The sequence below is a fragment of the Pygoscelis adeliae genome, unplaced genomic scaffold (genome assembly GCF_000699105.1).
Source record: "Pygoscelis adeliae isolate BGI_AS28 unplaced genomic scaffold, ASM69910v1 Scaffold24, whole genome shotgun sequence".
Taxonomy (NCBI): Eukaryota; Metazoa; Chordata; class Aves; order Sphenisciformes; family Spheniscidae; genus Pygoscelis; species Pygoscelis adeliae.
Window position 1 is genome coordinate 4383115 of NW_008824806.1, and position 15459 is coordinate 4398573.

Sequence of the window (15459 nt, forward strand, 5' to 3'; positions counted from 1 at the left end):
TGTAAAAATTGCTTAATTGCTTTTAAACATTTTTTTTTCAAAGTGGCTTTTGCCACAACAATGAATCCAAATCGTACTTCTTTTTATTGACAGTGTCTTAAGGATGTATTTATCTCTGATCTGCTGTTGATCCTGTTTTCCTGTCATCTTCTGAGTATGTATTTGGGCTGTCTTTAAAAGAGCTTTTGTTCTAAATATATTACAAAAGCTTTAGGTAATTCAACCGCTGCTCAGGTGTTTTGATTCTTCTTGCGACTTCACAATCTTTTGAAACACAGGGTTCTCTCTCAGGTCATATACTGCCCTGGGACCTCTCCCACACCCACAAATAAGAGGCAGTGTTTTGCTGTTAACTCTTGAATTTCCATGCTAAGTGATAGTTTATATCCATTTCTTAGTACTGTTTTATGTTTTTTAAAATATCTGTTAAAACCTTTTTTCTGGTAGCGCCTAAAAATTATCATTTTTAAACATGTTATTTGTCATTGTTTCAAGTTGTATTGGATAGGATAAATCTGAGTGGCTGTAGGGCCTTACTTCACCGTGTCACTGCTTGTCACAGGCTTTCATGGGAACTTCATGGTACAAACTCCTGACAAGCACAGTAGGAAGCAGCTGCATTGTGTGTGTTTTTATTTTATTATGTAGAATCTCACCAAAAAGACTTTATTTTCCTTTCTCAACTTTTACCTAGGCTTTAATATTGGTGTAACATAACAATATAAATCTCACAACACACATTTCTATTGAAATCAGTTTGATTTTTGTGTTTTTTCATTGTCAAGCATCTACTGCTATCAGTATAATGTAGTGTTTAAGAGTGCCAGGCTAAGGGATTTGTGGAGTAAGGAAGTTACAAAGAATATAAAGGAGGTGGGCTAGACTGTAACGGTAGGCTACGGGTTTTAGTATGTAGTTTGGGAGCACTGAAGCCTGACTTGTCTCGCAAGATCTTGTCTAAGTTTTTCTTGGTGACTGGGGCACTTTTGTCTCCGGGCACCTGAACTCCGCACACTTTGTGGTCTCTGTGCTGCAGAAATCTCTCTGGTGGTATAAGTTCCATCCCGTTCCTTACATATCAGCCTAGTTACATGGAACTTGCAGCAACATAATGGATCTAGAGACCACTACCTTTTCTCAGATTTTGGTTGAAAGAAGCAGGTAGACATTCAGAGAGAGACATAAACAATGACCACATAAGGCCTGTTGCCGCGGGGCTTATATGAAACTGTAGGATGAGGTTTCCTACAAATAGGAAACAGACTGAAAAAAGCTGTTTTTTTAAATAATGCTATGAGAAAATTACCAAGCCTGCCATATATATGGTTTCTTTGATAGGGCTTTTTGTTTAAAAAAAATGAAAGAAAGCAGACAGAAATTACCATATTCAACATATTGTTTCAAGGACATGAGATGCAAGGTCTAAGGGCATACGGTGTTTTTAGACAACCTGATTTTCGACTGACATCAGACTGCCTTCATAGGACAGTATGGATGTTTTCTGTTTCCCCTTCCTCCCCTTTTCCTCCACTATCCAGTTAGAGCTTGTGAAGAGTGTGGCATCTTGCACTTTGCTGACGTGCTGGGGAGTAGGGACTATGCAAAGCAGATGATTTCCATCAATAGTGAGACTAATTGCTCAGTTCTGAGAGTAAAAGGAAAAAGAAATCTCAGCTTTGGTGTGGAATGCACTGTTCAACCAGCCAGTAGCAGAGTACTATTTGCTCTCTGACTTTATTTGGAGGAGGTGACTGTTATTTTCCACAAAGGATGGGATTTTTCCATGACAGCCTGGAAGAGTTGTTGATTAGAGTCCAGCCAGGTGAGGCTGGACTCTATTTATTTAACAGGTCTGCCACCTATGATGGTATATGAAAATAGGAATTTCCCCCCTTCTTTTTGCAGGTTTGTATCTTGTCCCAAGGAGAAGCTATAGATTACTATTGAATGGATGGAGTGTATCTTTTCTGTGACCTAATGATCTAATATTCTTCAGTGAGCTGAAGAACTATGTGGGAAATAAAGACAAATTAAAACCAAATTGCCAGTGGGTGTATCCACCAGATGGTGATGTTCTACCAAATTATTTGCACATTGATCTTGCAGTAAAAATCTTGTAGTTTGAGGGAATTCTGATTACTTCTTAAATTTCAGATGAGTGAGTCTTCCTGTTGCTTCATTGATAATTAGGTTTGGAAAGAGAACATGTTTCTGCCCGTGCTGAAGAGTCTACCCTGTTTGTGTCCAGTCCGATGGACACAGTGAGGAATGGGGAAGAAAAACCTGTAGCTTCTACCATATTGAAATGGGGTAAATACTAGCATATTAGAAGCAAGATTTACATGGCTACTTTACAATTATGTAGGACCATGAATCTGACAACCTTGTTTACCATTTAGGGCAGTTTATTTCTCTGGAAAGAAAGTGCCAGAATGAGAAGGGTGAGGAGGGCTTCTATTGCTATATTGTTCCATAGCTCCTCTTTCCTTAGCCGGGAGGATCATGTGGACAAATGCCAAAGGTTTGGTTTGCTGGGTGGGGCCTCATCTGCATCTCAAGCTGGAAAGGAACAGATCTGCTGCATTCACCCTCCCTTTTCCTTGGCTGCTTGTTGAGTTGAACAGCCCTCAGGAAAAATGTGTTATGGAAAGTTACACAATTTAAAGTCTAGCTTTTCCGTCTTGTTATACAATAAACATCGCTGCAGCTTATGCACATGCACTGCAGCCACTCAGATGGAAAGAGCTTTGCTATTAAAAATTGTTAGAGTTATTGATTTAGTTTGAGGAGCAACTGCCAGTAAAATTGGATACTTCAAAAGTCTTCACCAATTTTATCTAAGAGAGTAAAAGATTCTCAGAAAACGCAAGGAATGTTTTTCTGCTTAGTCCTAAACTACGGTTAGAAAAATCAAAATGATGATTTGTTGGTCAGTTTTATATTTGCCTCTTTCTCATTGTCAGTGACACTGTTCCACATGCAGAACTCCAGTGAAGCTATTCTGTAGGATATCAACGACCTGTAAATAGAAACTGTGCTGTATTTGATCCAACAAGGTCAAGAGGGCCAAGTAATATACCTGCAAAATTCACCATTTCTAATGGGAATGCTCTACCCAGGGTAGAATATCAGTGACAGTAATGCAATCTTAAAGTTAAGTTTCCGAAGAAAATACTTGTTATTACTTAAGAAAAATAAATGAAACAATTAAATTGAAATGCTATTGTACAAAATAGCAATTTCAAATAAGGGTTTCAGTAAAAATTATTTCTGTTAATTGCGAGGATGGTCTGCCTTTTCTGATAGTAACATCCTAGTTTGGGAAGGTTCCAGTTTAGGGCAGGTCTCATGGTGGGAACACTGATACTATTGATACCGATATGGTTCACACATTCAGATTAAATTCTGCTCTTCACCACAGACTTCGTGGTAGAGGTGCATCATCTGGGACCACAGTGCATTTGAAAGGAAATGGGATGTTGTTCCTTCTTCCTGCCAGGATGACATTAATTACATGCTGCGGGTGCTGGCCATCTCCCTCAATACTGTTAATCCAGTTCTCTTCATGTCCTTAGCCTCCTTGTTATTAGCCAGGACAGCTGGGACTGATTTTTGTGTGGTTGCATCAACACTAAAGCACAAATGTGGTAGTTCTCCCCATCCCTCACTACAGCTAGCTGCTTTTGTAGAGCTTGTGTGTATGCTGATAATTTTGTGGATTTTGTTTTCTTTTGAACTAAAAAGATAAACAATTGCCCTCTTTCATGACCAGTATGCATTGGTCACTTTTTGTTATCACTCTGTTTGGAAACTAACCTATAATTCCTCCTTCCATTCTGCACTGCCATTTGTTGAGGCAGAAAAACAGCTCAATTTGCTGCCATTGGTCTTCAGAGTACAATGTATCTTTGACTGAGGGTTTTTAATGGTGTGGCCTTGTAGGTAGCCTTATCAGTGAAATGGCTTGAGGTACTTGGACTGGACTGGACCAGCTAGGGGAAGCTGTCACATAGGCTTTTCTTTTGTACTGTACAAGTCCATGGATGACTTGCTCATTGAATTGGTTTTCTCCTGCGGCCAAGTGTTTGATGGACAACACTGAACATTCAGGAAAGTGTGAGAGAGCTTACGTGATTTTTCCAGTTCTGTAACATTCAGTAGAAAATTACTGAAGAACTTGAGAAATCTGAAAAATCCAACAGATATTCCGATGCACTCTTGCTATATGTAGGTGGAAGGCACTGTGCTTGCCCCGTGCAAGCTGAGATTGTACTGCCAATTTATTCTGCTACACACATGGAGTGTTTGAGCTGTGGCCAGAAATGTTTGTAAACTCTTTGGGATTCTTCAGCATTTGCCTTCAGGTATTTTGTTTGGTCACATACTTTGATGAGAAGTGTGATCAGAAACAAGTCGTTCTGTGAGCAGCTGTCCTCTTTATTATGGATTTGTGTCTAATGGTTGGATTCCCTTCTGTCTAGTATCAGTGAAGTTCTGACAGTAACTTTTCCCATGGGTAAGACAGCATTCACCTGTGTAGATTTTCTGTTTGGTAAGGATTTAGTTCACACAGTTGAACTTCCCTCAGTAAATTCACTAATAAGGTCTCCTCTAACCAGCCATTCATTTTAATGAAATGTATAGGAAAATAATAACTTTGAAACCATTGTCCTCCTGTCAAATCTGGTTGAGATTTCCCAAACTTCTGTAGGAAAGAAGAGGGCAGGCTGACAGATGAGGAGTCACACTGTGATTGCATAATCTTCTTTCCTATGAAACCAGGCTAACAGGGAAGCATTAGATGGCTAATCTTCAAGTCTGTCCCAGACAAGGGAATCTTGCAAAGAAAACGGTGCTTGTAGTGTCATACAGACTATCTTTGTGAAACGTATGCTGGTTTGGCACCTAGATTTTAGTGAAACTGCCCAACTAAATTGTTAGTGGGAGCTGTGCCATCTGAACAGATGGGCATGTGTAGGCAGTCAGCAGTCATGTTTGTTCTTCATTTATGGGAATTTAGACCAGGATTTGAAATACCATGAAGCATAAAAAGAAAAATGCCTGGGTAGGCTGTCCTCAGGTTTACATCTGAACTAGGTATCTTGAGCATTTGCCCTGTTCCAGAGGGGACATCCTCTCAGTAAGCTAGTCTAGGACAGGACATCTGACAGAAATAGTTTTTGACTCGAATACTTCACCCATCTCAATATTCAGATTTCTCTATTCATTCTGTCCTACCAATCCATTTTCCCTGTGACTCTTCAGACCATGTTATTTTTGCTTTTGAATCCTTTTAATGACTTTCCCATATCTATTGCGTTCAGTTCCAGCTTCCTTGCAGTCATAACTGTGAGTGATTCCAGCTGTGCCTGGAATTCTGCTCACTTCTTTCCACATCACCTTCTCGCCCATTTGCTGGGGTAAAGTTTCTTCTCAAAGCATGTGGGTATATACAAATTGCCATGAGGTAGGTTAGGTTGGAAACTTACAGTGTGTCAGCTGCACCCCCATAACTACCCAACTGCATTCTCTTCCTGGCTGTAAATATAAGTAATTTTCTTCCAAATTTTTACCCTTTTAAGCATGTGCATTACTGAGTATGACCAGGCATAGAAATAGTTACTGAGTGGTAGATATCTAATTATATGTAACCTTACAGTAACTTCCATGTATATTCAGTCCAAGCTTTCTTCAAAACATTAAGCCACCACCTCCAGTATTGTACCTGGCATTCAGAGCAGTTTTAGGCCTTCATACATTAGGAGCATTTTACAATGTTGCTGTGGCAGCAAAAGCTTCTAATAGAGACAGGTTATACTAACAAAACAATTCTTTGGCTACAATGGCTTATACATGTTCATCAAATAAAATAAGCTAAATCACAAAGAGACTTTTTTGGTTGTGACTTTGTTTCATCTATGGTAAGGTTTTGGACAGAATGATTATGTCAAACAGGTCTGATTTTTATCACTTTCCATCTTGATGTATGTAATCTAAGAAAATCTTTATGTGCACACCTGGCCTTACTGAAGGTACACATGTTCTGCAATAATGTTAGATAATAACAGAGTTGAGTAATGAAATTGTGAGCCTGGCCCTTCATCTGTTCATGCTGTGTGGTATTACTTTGAATGTCTGCACTAAGCATTCTGTCTTTTTTAGATTAAGTCTCATGAGACAGGGACCATGTCTTTCCCTCTATATCGCACAGCCTCAGATACCTTGATGACACTCAAGAAATAATAAATAATTTAAGGCCAATACTGTTGAGAGATCAGCAGTGTTTCAGGCCCATTTGATGCAGAGGAAGTTCTATGCAGGAAGTCAAAGAGGTGTCTAAGGTCAGAGTCAGGGTTTAGAGTCTCTGGCAACTTTCTTAGGCATACGTTAAAACAAGTGTTCTTCAGATTCCAGGGGAAAGCAATAGGCAATATGCATCGCCTGCCACAGACCTACATGTGTGTAGAGACCTTTTCCCAGATATGGCCTTTCATGCATATTTCTGTGTCTACTTCTTTGGAAACTTTCTTTCTAATTTATGCAAAATCATACCAGCATAGGGGATAACCATGTATTTTGTGACTTAAAAGGGACCTATATAAACATGCTTTTCTTGATTCCTTCTTAATAAATGAATGGATGCACACTTGCACAAATGGAGTACACGCACAGAACAGCTGTTCTGCTACAAGTAAGGGGAAGGGAAAAAGCCCAGATGTCCAAAACAGGGTAGTCTGAGCAGTCAGTCAGCAGCCTTAATCGTTTGCTAGGCAGGGACAACTTGAGAGCTGCCAGAATAACTGCCTGTGGATCTCGCCAAGGAGCCAAATACCCTGGCTGAGACTATAATATACAGACTGGCATCTGGGCTCTCTGATTGTCATCAATCCCTGAGCATGAAAGAGGAGGAAGTGGATAATATTAATTGAAATGCTCACTGCAGCATTTTAAAATTAATTATTTCAAATATTTTCCTAAAAAAATCCAACTATTGGGAAAATAATTAAACATGGTTTTTGAGAGGGGAAAGGCAGTGCTATAAAAGCAATACAAGACTCCTTTTAAGGGATTGCTGTTTAAATGGCTGTGTATTGTTTTCTTTGCTTAGATGTTTCACCCCACACTGCACTCCTACTATTCAGTTAGGCACCAAGACCGTTTCAATTTATTCCTGTAGGCTAAGTAGTTGCTATTTGTATGGAGAGAGGTGTAATACAGTCAAGACAAACTGTGGATGTGTGTGCCTGCACCTCAGTTTCCTCTTATGTGCCCTGGGATACTCTTGTGCTACAAAGCTGATGTATCCACTAGGTCATATCTTCAAGAAAGTTCTCTCACAAACTTTGTTATTTCCCTTTTGCGGGCAGTCTTGTATGATGTGAAAACCAGCAGCCTTCATGTGACATGAGAGAAATCAACTCTACCCTGCATCTTTACCTTCTGGTGCCTTATAAAGTGGAACATATGTTAAATTAGGAACTAGGGTGCCTAGTCCTAGATCTCCCATGAAGTTGTGTTAAAATGTCTGAACCTTACCATCCCTGTATGCTTCTAGGCTTCATACCTGGACGCCTGTGGCACTGCTTAGTAGTTTCAGCCAAGAAACTGAGAAAGGTTGGCCAAGCCAAAGGCAGAGCCCAACTTTCGAAGAAGCTGATCTGCGGTTGCCTGCTTTGCCATTTTATGCTCCTGTCACTCGACAGCATCTAAACCTGCACTGAGGTTTCTGATTCTGCTGCTGGGAAGGTGGGGAGAGCTCAGCCATTCTTGGTCATAGGTATAGGGGCTTACACATCCAGCTTTAACCAAGTGGGGAATAGTAATGCTTTTTCTATTTAGGGGCCTGGAGCTCTGTCTTCTTTTGTGATCTAAACGCAAACACTTTTTTATTTCTTTCTAACATCTGTAAACACTATATCAGAATTTGTTCCTAAAACCAGGAGGAGAAATTGTGTAGCTGCAATCTGCTAGCACTGCTGCACTACTGTGTAATCCACCAGCAAAGAGGACTTGTACATGTAGGGACAGATCTCCCCTATACGGGCTAGTCCACAGAGATCTGATAACTCCTTTCTCTCTATGCTACCTCTTTTTTTTCTGGAATGGAAGAGGTTGTAGTTGTGATTATGAAGTTTTTGAACTAAATCCCTTGCTTTTGTTACGGCCACAGGGGATAAAGTATGAAAAACAGCAACAGCATGCTACAAAAGAGTCATTGAAAGGATCACTGGAATAACTTTTGGAATGGCTTTCTATTGTTGGATGTTGTACTCAAAAAATAATTTAGCCCTTGCAGTAATATTTGTTTTGCAATGTGTTTTTCAAAACTATTTGTATTTTGTTTAATGTTTATAATTTCAAAAGTACACAGTCTGGGTGCTGCAGGCTTAGTAGGCTCAAAAAGCAGAGCAGTATAGAAGATAAAGTTTTGTCAGTGCAAGCAGAGAGTGGACACTTGCCTCTTTGAGTTCTGTAAAGGCCAAAAATATTTAATATTTAAATGCCTTATCTTTCCAGAAAGTAAGGTCTTTTTCAGCTTAAAGTTAGTGCTTATATCACAAGACACTACTAATGAGCTGTAGAGCCTTTCACGTCTCTGTCGCCCAGTTTAATAACATAAGAATATAAGAAAAAATTTACTGAGTGAGACCACAGATCCATTTGCTCATCCGACATCCCTCATAATAGAAGTAATAGATGACTAAGAAAAGAACACAAAAACAGGGCAGTATACTATAATATTTCTTCTCCATACCTTCTCCATTCCTATTGTACTGCAGCTTAGGAACTTCTTGAACCTTAAATTATATCCAATTGTTTAAGTTTAATATCCTTAATACATTTTTCTTTTGTTAATTTGCCTGATCGCTATTTGAATACATCCATATTTCTGGCACCCTCTTGCAATGAGTTCCTGGGCTATTCAGGCAGTAGGTAGAAATTTGTTTCTATTCAATTCTGTCTAGTTTAGTAGGGATTAATATTTGTTCCTGTTAAATGGAAAGTTCTGGCAATGTCAATCTGGTCAGCTCATCAGACTGTCCAGTGTACTTTAGATTGTAAATTCTTCATGAGTGAGAGCACCTCTTGTGTCTTCAGTACTTGATTCACTTGGGTCAATTAGTAAGAGCTTCTGTAGTAGACTGCTAAATCAGTCTCGTATTTGGGGTTAGCAAGTAATTTCCCCCCATGTCAAACTAGCTGGGACTGTGCAGGGTACTTTGACTTCCTTCTCTATGGAGAGGAGAGTATCCTAGGATACTACACATTTTCACTGAGGAAATTCCCTGCTATTGTAAGATCCTATGAGACTGAATCTCCTACTCTTTTCCTTTTTAACATTGTGTGTGGCTTTTGTTATTTTTGTTAAGTTTCAGACAGGAAGATGGGGGGCATGCTGAGCTCAGTTAATGAAAAGATGCATGTGTTCATGGATTCTTCTGAACTAAGTATCTATTATGTGATTACCTGTCGCTGTGAAGACCTGGATTCAGTGATGTAGGTATCCTAGATTTCTAATAAAACATATATATATATTTTTTACATTCCAGATTTTTCAAAGCCTGATTGTTACATTTTTCTTTCAGATTGGTAGCACCAGGAAGTATTCATCTTTGCTCTTTGGACTGTTAAATGTTTCTTCAGGCTCTTAGCCTTGACTGCAGCTTTGCAGGAACAAAGACTCCAGTTCATGTTGTTCTGTACTGGCTTCTTCTGCCAAACTACTCCAAAACTTTGGCCACTATATTTCCCTAGGCAGCTGTTCATCCTTCCACCTCTAAAACTCTTCTTATCAAGTCTGCCTCCACAGAATAGGAAAGCAATTCATTCTATAGTAAGCACCATTGCTAGCCTGCTGTCCTTTTCTACTGGAAAGGTAGGAAGGTTTTACCCTCTGATTATGGGCTTCAGCTTGGGGAAACTCCAGATTCTTTGATTCAGGTAAAATCTTACCAAAGAAGACTTGAGCCCAAACTTCTCTTTCAATGGTGGTTCACCAAGAGATCATATTTCATGCTCAGAGATACATCAAAATTCTTTGTCATGTAATAAATACAATCTAAATCTACCACATCAAAGTGGCATGGAGGTAAGGTAACTGAAGATTTCCTTATTCCTACTGGATCCTCTGCTGCTTCCTAGAGTAGAATGCGATCTCTGTAGGCAGAGCTTGATTTGCAGGAAATAAACTTTCATATGACCGTCTCCAAGCTCAGTGTTTCTGCTTGGAGAAGGAAGCCACAGATTGTCTAGGGCTCAACTGAGAACAGCGATTATGTGGTGAGAAGCCTGAAGAGGTGGTATTCCTATCTTTCCTGGCTAGAAAAGTACTGGCCTTCTTTCCCCCCCCCCCCAAACCTGCTAGGTTAGATTAAATTAACAATGGTGAGATCTTTGTAGTAACCTTTTAGGTTTTGAGCATGTAGAATTTACTCAGAACATATTTCAAGCTTTTCTCTGCCAAAAAGACAATCCTCTCCCTTTTTATTTTTAATGAAAGTTCAAATTTTCTCAAAATAACAGCTCTTAAGGAACTGGCACAGAAAAATATATAAGCAGATAACATCTCAATATCATAATTGGTGCAAAATCACAAGGATTTTCCATGTCACTTGGGCTTTGCTTTTTTCAGTCCTCAGAAGGAACAACACCCTTCAGATGCCAAATCTGTATTTCCCAGAATGGGAACAGGATCATCCATGGAGTGAAATGGGCAGATGTGGTGTTAGGTTTAGAAGTGATGGGCTGGGATGTATAACAAGGGCAGTGATTCAGAGGAGAGGCCAAGATGAAGGAGAGAATGAGTTTCATCAACTATGCCAATATAAGCCCTTTTCAGATGGGGAGGAACTTTGCATTATATACCTTACTTCCAAGACGGTAACTTTTGGGCCTGGCCAGGATTGGAAATGCTGTGCTGCCATAACAAGCGATGGCATGTGAAAAACAAACTCCCTCAACTGGCTCTGAGACTCCTGAAAACATCGGGTGAGATTCTGCTTGGGGCTCTGCCAGCTTCCTTTGGCATAAATCCTGGCACAAATGCCTGGCACTAGGAAGTCTGCTGAGAGGAAAGGTTATAGCAGTACAAAACTGCTGCAACATCCCTTGTGCCAAAGGCTGTTCCAAGAGGCCACTGCAAACCAAAGCATGGACAGTTTTAAAGGTGGGCAGGCATGGCTTGCAGATGTGCAGAATCAAAAAACATTTGAGGTTGGAAGGGACCTCTGGACATCATCTTGTCCAACCCCTCTGCTAAAGCAGGGTCAACTAGAGCAGACCGCCCAGGACTATGTCCAGATGGCTTTTGAATATCTCCAAGAATGGAGACTCCACAACCTACCTGGGTAACCTGTTGCAGTGCTCAGTCACTCTCAGAGTAAAAAAGTGTTTCCTGATGTTCAGAGGGAACCTCCTGTCTTTCAGTTTGTGCCCATTGCCTCTTGTCCTGTCACTGGACACCACTGGGCTCCTTCTTCTTTACACTCTCCCTTTATATATTTGTAGACATTGATGAAATCCCCCCCGAGCCTTCTCTTCCATAGGCTAAACAGTCCCAGCTCTCTTAGCCTTTCCTCACATGAGAGATGGCTTCCAGTGCCTTCATCATCTTTGTGTTCCTTCACTTGACTCTCTCCAGTAGCTCCATGTCTTTCTTGCGCTGAGGAGCCCAGAACTGGACACAGCACTCAGGTTTGGCCTCACCAGTGCAGAATAGAGGGGAAGGATCACCTCCCTCGACTGCTGGCAACATTCCTCCTAATGCAGCCAAGGATACCATTACAGTATGCCGTAATGCCCTTTGCTGCAAGGGCACATTGCTGGCTCATGTTCAACTTGGTGTCCACCAGGACCCCTGCTCTGCTGAACATCTGAGTTCTCATCAGTCTATTTATCCTGCCACACAACCTGAGAGAGGTGCAGCGTTGACATGACCTACTCTTATCACGTGGCAAAAAGGGCACTGCTGGAGGGAGTTGTAACTCCCTTCTTAATGCACTGCCTTTAGTAAAATGCCCTCATTCTTGGAGACAGAGCTTTAGTAGTCTTTGTAGCCCATAAAATGATGAAAGATGAGGGGCATTTTACCCTTGCTGGATAGGTTACTTGGCAGATGTTCCCATGGAATCCTGAGTCTTAGGCCAAAGGATGCCATGGATGGTTTTGCAATGCCTAGGACAGACAACAGAAACAAGATTAACCTGTCTCCAACTCAGTTGCCAAGTAGAGAAACTTTGCCCAGGACTAAAAGAAAACATGGTCTTTAAGAGAAGCAAGAGTAATGAAGTAGGTCATGACATGGAAATGTGAGTGGCCTTTTGCAATGTACCACAAAATGGGGCTTTGCAAAGATGATGTAATCTGAGAGAAGTGGAAGAGTGTTGTTGTACAGCCTGCTTGGAGATTTTGATAGAAATCCTCATGCTAAATCAGAGAGAGAGAATTTGAATCTGTGTCATCGCTCAGCAGAGGCCTAGAGTTGAAATTGTCAGAGGTAACAAAAGTCCAATCCAGTTTTTATATAAAATTGCTTGCAAAAGCCAAAACAACAAAAAGAGACTGTGGCTATGGTTGCGTGATCATTAATACCAGATCTATGTTCTGGAGAATCATCCAGCAAGACAAATTAGATCTGGTTCAGGCACAAGCACACAATTGCATTTCTGTCTATTTAGTCAGAACATGGTATGAAGTTTGTGCCAGCTTTCTTACTTTTACACTGATTTTATGCTGATTGTAGAAAGACAGGCGATATCTGATCCAGAATAAAACCTGGCAATACAAATGTTTTTGAACAAATATGAACTGCCAGAGTGAGTTTAAGCTCTTATGTAAGTTCTGTAGACACAGCATTTTTGATCTGGTTACCCAGGAATCCTTAAGTTACATTTATTGTCTCATATAACCACAGCATACGTTTTCTCCAAACCAGAAGTCCTACTGACAGACCTACAAGCTGTATTACATGAATTTCTGGTAAACAGAACCATGTCTTCTCTTGGTACTTCTCTGCCTGCCATGTGCTTTTGTTCACATGACTGGATTCAGGCAAGCAGATGAAAAACTCCCTGCAGCATCCCAACTAGTGCCAGGTCTACTACAACAGCCAGACTGAACTAAGGGGGCTCAGTCATCATAGCTGCACCTTGCTACTAAGAATACTTATTACTAAGATGCCTTACTCCAGAGAGCGGTTATCATGGTTATACAAAATGTCTTAACCAAAGGAAGCACCTTGGCTGTGGTATTTAGTTCTATTATCTCTGTCTGGGTTGACCTTTCCCTGCCCCCCCCCCCCCCCCCCCTCTTTCCTTCTCTCCCTTCTTCTTTGCCTTGTGTTTTGAAGGCTAAAAAGGCCTGTTTTGTGACACTGCCATGAAGTCATAATTTAGAAGGCAACTAAAAGCAATGTCTTAAGCAGGTTGATGTTGGTACAGGTCACTCAAGTCTCATAGTGGTGGATAAAACCTTGTGCAGTGTCTGCCTTTGTCACCAGGGAGGCTGTCAGCAAAAACTGCATTTCCTGCCTCTGTTTGCTGTTCTTTTGCTTCACCTTTAGGTGTATGTTTGTCTTTTTTTGTTTTCAAGGAAGCAACACTGAACTTTAACAGCAATTCCCACCCATATCAACTGCTGCTAAAAGGACAGTTGTTACCATCTTTAATATCACCTGAAAGATTACCAGGACTGTTTCCCTTTAGAAATGTCTCTACAAGTAAAGGGCAGAGGAATAAGGGGTAGTTAATATGAAAGCGTGAGTTAATACTTTACAATTTCAGTTCTTTAACTGTTTTTCCATTTTATCTTTAAGAAAAGGTTAAAGTGATTCTTAATAGTTCCTGTTGCCAGGGACTAAGAAGTTGAAGATCAGAACCTTCTTTGCTTAGTGTTAGATAGTGACAAGATAGGCAGTGCCCAGGCTTATTTCTCCCAGGAAAATTAACCCAAAATAGTTTGTCTAAACGCTGGACTTAAGGGCATAAACAGAATTTCATTTCCATGTTCTCACCGTGTACAAGAAATGTCCCCCGAATTGTCATAGATCAAACAAAACATTTCATTTAACCTGAAATTAATGTCTTAAGTAAAAAAAATCCCTGGAGTTCTGGTTTCAGGTTGGCCTCTAACTTTTTTTCAGTTTGATCTATGTAACAAAGCCCCAGTTGATGCTTTCCAAAAGCATAAACCAAGATCCAACATCTTAATATTCTTTTTCTCAGTGTTGCAGCGGACAACAAAATGTCTCTCAGGAATTGTATTTTCTCTCCTTACAACTAGGGAAAAGCAGAGTGGAAAAATGAAAAATAAAAGTGACTAGTCTCAACATTAGTTGTATATCTGTAACTAACTTGCTTTAGTTCACCGTTATTAGTTAGCCCTGTTCTGATTCTTGTCATGTTGGCACAGTAATTGGAAGACAAAATCCACCTAAGTGAAACACAAGGGAAGTGGTTAATGCTTATTGTTACCACTTTGCATTAGCCTAAACATATTAGAATTGTAATGAAATAAAAACTGCCTTGCTATCAATATTTTATTTTGTTACAAGAAAATATAAAGAGAGATGTGATCCTGCCTCTGTATAGCAGTCTACAGAATGAAATTACTGGGAAAACAAAGAAGGCACTAGAAAGGAGTTGATAAACTGTACAAATACCTTGCTAGTGAGAGTTAGTTGTCTGATAGTATTGTGCCAGTCTCATCTCTTTTACGCCCATTTGTCTCCTGATGGCATAGGTCTAGGTCTGTAAAGGAGATCCCAAAATCTCTCATGCTTTTTCTTTTTTGCTCTTTTCTTTCTCTGTTTCTTATTTCTAACTTAAAATAGGCCTTTGGCCCCACCCTTTGATCATTTAAGGGAGAAAAAAGTCTTTTTCATGTTAGAAGTGTTTGGCCTTCCTCACTTTTACAGAAAATATCTACAGTAAGGCCAGATAGATTGTGAATCTTGAAATACCCCTGGGGTAAATCAATCAAGTTATGTAAACTTCGGTAGCTAGCAGTACATGAGAACAGACTTATCAACATCATCAGACAGCAGCTTCTAATTCCTAGCTCAAATTATGAGATACCCTTTCACAGTTGGGTAGACTGAGTCTGGGGAGAGCCTTACCTGTCTTAACTGGCTGGTCTCTGTTTATCGTGGGGTATGTAGCCAGAAGTGAAGCATTGAATATTTAACAAAGACTTCATTTATTCAAAACATTCACTTGTCATCGTAGACAAGTAGGTGCTAATAAGTACCAGAAAAACACCAATAGTTTAAATAGTATTAGCAAATATCCCTTCCTTTCTTAATTGGTGCATGCTACACAGGAACTGAACTATGAATGTACAACCAAATGTTAAAAGTTGTTTCCAAGCCTTACTCTCTCCTCAATGAGACATCAAACTGTTGTCACCCAATCCTTTTTACTTTATTTTTTAGTTCAATACTTTGATCATTCCCTTCTGCAA